Here is a 6,028-nt window from a genome sequence, read left to right on the forward strand (position 1 = left end):
AAAACTGCTCTGATCATCAATTTTTCAACTTCAATGTGTCCCAAAAGTGCTTAGTAGAGTTTCAAGTTTTTGAAACACTTTTCATTTTGTAAAAATCACCATATTTTAAAATTAGGTATTTTTGCTATATTTCACTAAGTTTACATCTCAGTGGTTCAAACTTTTAGTAGCCCCTACAGACTATATTTTACACAAAGTTAATACTTGTCACTTAATCCAGCAAGTTAGTGCCCCAAATGTGACTTAGTGTTACTTTCTACTTTATTTTTTTAAAAAAATTATAGTTTCCTTTTCTCTTCCATTCTAATGAAGGTTTGACAGAGTAAATACATTTCTTCTGCATTTCAAGGTAGCAATGACAAAAACTAATAGGCATGTAGATTTAAAGTAATGTTCTGTTAGTCATGAGTTTTAATTTTATCAGCCCTTATTTATTCCAGCACTAGTGAATTAGCTGCACCCTTAAGATCTAGCATCAAGCAATAAACTCATTGTGTGTGGAGGCCACTTTTAGCTACACTAATTACGCACATGTTTAAGGCCAAGTATTTTGTAAATTGTAAACTCTACATTTAGTAAAATTTTAAAATATCCTCATAAATCAAAAAATGCTAAGTTTGATTTTTAAAGCATATTTTCAGGCAGGTGAAAGTTGAATAGATTTCATATTTTCAAAGATATTTATTTCTCAATATTAATTTAAAATACAATCATTTTAAAAGATTGTTTGGCAGTTCCAAGAACTACTTCCAAACAATTTTCAATTTGAAATCATATTTAGACACCTCTCCAGAACACAATCTACCTATTTACTCTATATAATGAGTTTTTATGTAGAACTTTTTTAGAATCCATTGCAAACGACTTTCTTAGAATATCTCGATCCTTTCATTATTATTAAATATCTACGGCGTGATGCTCAAAAACACTTAATTTTAAACTTCGCTTTTTAAAATTTAAGCTACGGTTAAGGTTACATGAGGGGAGGGGGGCAAGAGGGAGAGAAAGAAAGAAAAAAAGGAAAACTCCACATCTAGTTATTTCGTTTTCACCCTGTTTTATATCAACCAACTTTTCAAAGGAATATAAAGGCTGGAACACTTGGAAACGGAAAGGGCAGCGGGATGCCGGCTGAGGCGGATTCTGCCTGCGGTCAGCTCCCTGACGCGCTCCCGCCCCAGCTGGGGGCCACGACCTGAATTCAGGGCGTTCAGCTCAGGCCAGGCCAGCCCTGCCGCAGGCCGGACCTGCAGAGCCGCTGCCGTGGCCGCCAGCATCCCCCGACCCCAGCACCGCCACCTACCTCCCGCCCTCTTACAACAGGTGCTGCGGAGCCTGACAATCTCCCCGTCGGGGGAGCGCGCAGGGTGGAAGAGGATGTTTCCCGAACTGCACCCTCCCCCGCCTGCCAAAGACTCCTACCTGGACCCCAGGACAAGGACATCCGTGTCCTCTGGACAAAGCCGTTTGGAAACGCAGGCTCCCCTGCACTAGCCTCCTTTCCCAGTTTGCCTTCTCCCGGCTCCTGACTCTCTCCCGCTATCCAGATGCTTAGGAAAACTCGGTCCTCTTCCCCCCCTCCCTCTCTTCCTCCAGCTCCAATAGAACTAGCGGCTCCTGGGGCCCCGCGCACCTGACCAGAAGAGCAGGGGTGGACGGCCGCAGCAAAGCGCACTCCGCGGCGCAGCGGGGACCAGGCGGCCTTCACTCCGCCGTCCGAAACACCCTGCTTCGGGCATATGTAATGGTCTCTTCCGGCAGAGGCGCCTGGCTGGCCCGCGTGGCGCGCGGCGAAGGCTCTCGCGGCGCGGGGGTAGCCTGGCCTCCAGGCTGCGCGGGGCGAGCGTGCATCCCAGTGCGCGCGAAGGGGCTGCCATCCCTGGACTCGGGCACTGCCCCTTACCTGGGGAGCCCGCAGCCCCTCCCTCTGGCGCTCCCCCCAAGCCATCCCCATCGCAGCCTAGGGCTCGGGATAAGCTCAGTCAGCTCACCTACTGGAGAAATGGCAGCAGGTAGCCAGCTCACCTCCAAGAGCTGTCACGCTTTTTCTAGTCTAAAACTCTAAGGGCTGTAGGACACGCTGTATCTGAAAAACTGATGGTCAGAACAAGTTTCCATGATTCATAAAACTTTGATGAAGAAAGCCGGCTACAGACATACTGCCCGTCTTGATTTTGGTCTGCAGCAGCTGCACGGGTCAACTTCACTGGCACTTTCTGTCCTCCATGGCACACCCCCCACAAAGTGGACAAATCTCAGGCCCTTTCTTCTATAAGATTATGTGCCAGGAGTGAGGAACCTGCGGCCTCGAGGCCACATGTGACCTTCTAGATCCTCAAGTGCGGCCCTTTGACTAAGTGCAAGCTTTACAAAACAAATACTTTTATGAAGGGGGCTTGTTCTGTGAAGTTTGGGCCGCACTTGAGGACCCAGAAGGCCACGTGTGGCCTCGAGGCTGCAGGTTCCCCAGCCCTGTTCTGGGCTCTTCAAGTTGCACATGGTCCACATAACATTTTTATAGCACATATGGACTTCTTGAATTCATAGAATTTTCTAGCTGGAAGGACACTTGGGGATGATCTAATCCAATCTTCTCCTGGGGAATCTGCTGAGAGAGGCACACAGCGGATAGTGACTTACGGAAGTCATATAACCTAATGGCAGAGCTGGCCAAGAAAATAGGTCTCAACTCTCAACTCAATGCTTATACCTTCTATAATCTTTGAAGTATTGGATACTACCAAGAAAGGAATTTTTGACTTGTTCCTGCGGCATCGTAGTAAAAATCAAGAGACTCAAGAAAGCTCCATTGTAAAGCAACAGAAGCAACAACGCTGTTCGCGCAGGGGCTGCTGGGATCGCAGAGGCCCCGCCCCGGGGCTGGCACTGCGGCCCCTACTTCCGCCTCGGCACCTACTTCCCCTGGCAGCGCCGTGGCCGCCGCCATTTCCAAGATAGCGCTGCCTCTGGGCTCCAAAATCTACGACTGGTAGAACTGGGAGGACGCGGACTTCTCTATTACACGTCAGATGTGCCTTGAAGAAAATCCCTACATCCGGAAGACTAACGAAGAGTGTGGAAAAGAATGCAGTGTTTGTTCTGGGCCGTTCACAGTGTTCTGCTAGTGCTCCGGTTTTCACTGCGACTTAAGAAGACTTAAGGGTGTAGCAAATTTGCCACGAGATTTAAAAAAAAAAAATGTTTATCAGGCCTGCCCTTTGGACCTAGAATATGGCTTGTCTATTCAGGTCTGTGATGCAGGACTGTCATCCTTTAAGGATGACATACATCCAGAATGTTGAGTGAGAGAGATTTCCAAGACCTCTGATGGAGCTCAGCCAGTTGGTGGCCTTGGGAAGGCTCAGATTGGCTTAGACCACCCCTTACTACAAATGGAACTGTCCTCACATTTGTTCCTTCTGGGTAAAAGGAGAATGTAAAAGAGGAGAAGAGGGCACAGACATGAGAAGCCTATAGACCCTGATGATCCTCTTGCTGATCAGAACATCAAAGATCACTATTATGGTGGCAGAAAAGCTTCAAAAAGGGGCTTCAACAATGCCTTGTCTGTACCCACCAGATGATAAGACCATTACCACACTATATGTTGGTGGCCTGGGACATACAGTCAGTGAGACTGCTGTCAGAAATCACTTTTATCAGTTTGGTGAGATCCAAAAGTTAATTTACAGTTAATTACAAGCCTAGCTGCCGAAGTCCTTCAAGAAACTGACTGTAGATGGCCACAGGCTTAATGTGAAATGGGGAAGATCCCAGGCAGCCAGAGGAGTAAAAAAAGGAAAAAAGAAGGAACCATAGACTCTGGAATTAAGTTGGAGCCTGACCCAAGACTTCCTAGAGCTCTTCTTCTCTTACCACTGAAAAAGAAGCCTCTGCCAATTACTTTAATCTCTCTAGCCTTGGTTAATATTGCTCTGACCCCCTCCTCCTGGGATTGCACCTACACCCCTATTAGGTTTTGGACCCAATAGGTTTCACCCAATAGGCCCACCACTTCCCTTCATTCAAGCTCCAGGATGCATCCATAATCCTTCCTAGGATCCCCAGAGGATGGAGGGTCATGCAAGAAAGCACAGCAGTCTGTAACATCCTGCTACAGTGGTTGGGCTCTGAGGAGGAAATAGTACTTTAGAAATATAATTTTAAAATCTTGGAGTAAAAAAAAGAAATAAAAAAGCAACAAAATAACTTACATTGATTGAAATAGAATTTTTATGGACTACAAAGTGCTTTTTCTCTCAAAAATCCTCTGAAGTTAGTAATGCAAGTATTAATACCTCCATTTTACAAACTGATGAATGGAGGATCAATGTGCAATTCAACAAGCATATATTAAGATCCTAAAGTGCTAAGGACTATTCTAGAAATTGGGAATGAAACAAAAATAGTCCCTGCCCTCAAGGAGCTTACATTCTTGAGGATGGGAGCAAAGCTATGGTACAACATTACACAGAAAAGCAAAACGTAATTTGATAAGGGAGAGAGCACTAGCAAGTAGGAAATCAAGGAAGGCTTCTAGTAGGAGGGCATACCAAGTTTGCCCTTGAAAGAAGTTAAGGATTCTAACAGACCAGAGTAGAGAGAAAGTACAGTCTAGGCACTGGAAGATATTGCCATGTAAAAGCAAAAATGGGAGAATTAATTATTCAGTATCTGGGGAAACAGCAAATAGACATGTTTGGCTGCAATGGAGAGTCTATAAAGGAGAGGAATGGGAAATAAATATCCAGGGGCTTGAGTAACTAGATTAAATTATTTGGGGGCAGCTAGGTGGCGTGGTGGATAGAGCACTGGCCCTAAAGTCAGGAGGACCTGAGTTCACAATCCAGCCTCAGACCAAACACTTGACACTTACTAGCTGTGTGACCCTGGGCAAGTCACTTAACCCCAATTGCCTAAGCAAAAAAAAAAAAAAAATATTTGCCTACCATTTCACAGTAAATGTTTCGGCCTGGCCTAAAACTTAGTCTTCTTTTGGCAATAAATCCATTGCTTCATTTTATTTTTCCCTACTTATCTTACCCTTGTACAAAACCATTTTGAACTATCACCTAGAGTACCATACATTTCTGGATGCTACACTTCCAGAATGATACAGAATTTAGAAAATATTCAGAGAGGTAAAACTGAAATGACTAAATGAATTAATTAATGCTAATCAAGAACAAATAAAAAATTAGAACTCTTCTACCTGGAAAGATGAAAACTTAGAAACTACAAATTGTTAAAGCTGGAAAGGACCTCAGACACAATCTAGAAGAACCCTCTCATCTTACAGATAAAGAAATTGATAGGAGCAGCTAGGTGGCGCAGTAGATAGAGCACGGGCACTGAAGTCAGGAGTACCTGAGTTCAAATCCAGCCTCAGACCAAACACTTGACACTTACTAGCTGTGTGACCCTAGGCAAGTCACTTAACCCCAATTGCCTTAAAAAAAAAAAAAAGAAAGAAATTGATAAATAGAGTTATGTATCCAAGGTCATCCAGCAAGTTGGTAACTCATACAGAAATAGAACCTAGGTGTCTTTACTCATAGGTTGTGACTAGTTGATTTGATCAAAACTGTTGAATCAATTATTCATATAGACACAGTTTGAAACAGGGGACAAGATACTGAGGAAAAAATGGTATATGTCAATTATATTTTCAACTTGCTGTTCTATTATATCACTATTAGGCATACTGATTTGTGTCTTGGCTAAAGTTGTTTCTTAGTCAAATTCAGTGGAACACTGACAAAATTAATGTTTCAAAACTATTCCTTGTTTTGTTGCATTCCAAAATTCAGAAAATGTCAGGATGTATCTGCTAGAAGGTACAGTTTTTCCACCCTCAGCTGGACAAGACCACTAAAGGGAAAATCTCTGATAAAAGGAGATAGAAGATTCAGCTACAGAACTTGGGTTACTGAAATTGACCCAGCTAGATTCTCAGATGATATGGACCTATCTACAAAGTCTTAAAATCATCCTCAGGAACACAATCCTTCTGTCATTCATAGATACT

The 6,028-nt window shown here is 43.8% G+C and overlaps 1 pseudogene; it reads left to right on the forward strand.

Moving 5' to 3' along the window:
- The first annotated feature begins 2,116 nt into the window (after positions 1-2,116).
- Positions 2,117-4,107, forward strand: LOC114044617 (annotated as a pseudogene).
- The last annotated feature ends 1,921 nt before the right edge of the window (positions 4,108-6,028 follow it).

This window comes from Vombatus ursinus, unplaced genomic scaffold, assembly GCF_900497805.2.
Source record: "Vombatus ursinus unplaced genomic scaffold, bare-nosed wombat genome assembly UNPS02014774.1, whole genome shotgun sequence".
Lineage (NCBI taxonomy): Eukaryota > Metazoa > Chordata > Mammalia > Diprotodontia > Vombatidae > Vombatus > Vombatus ursinus.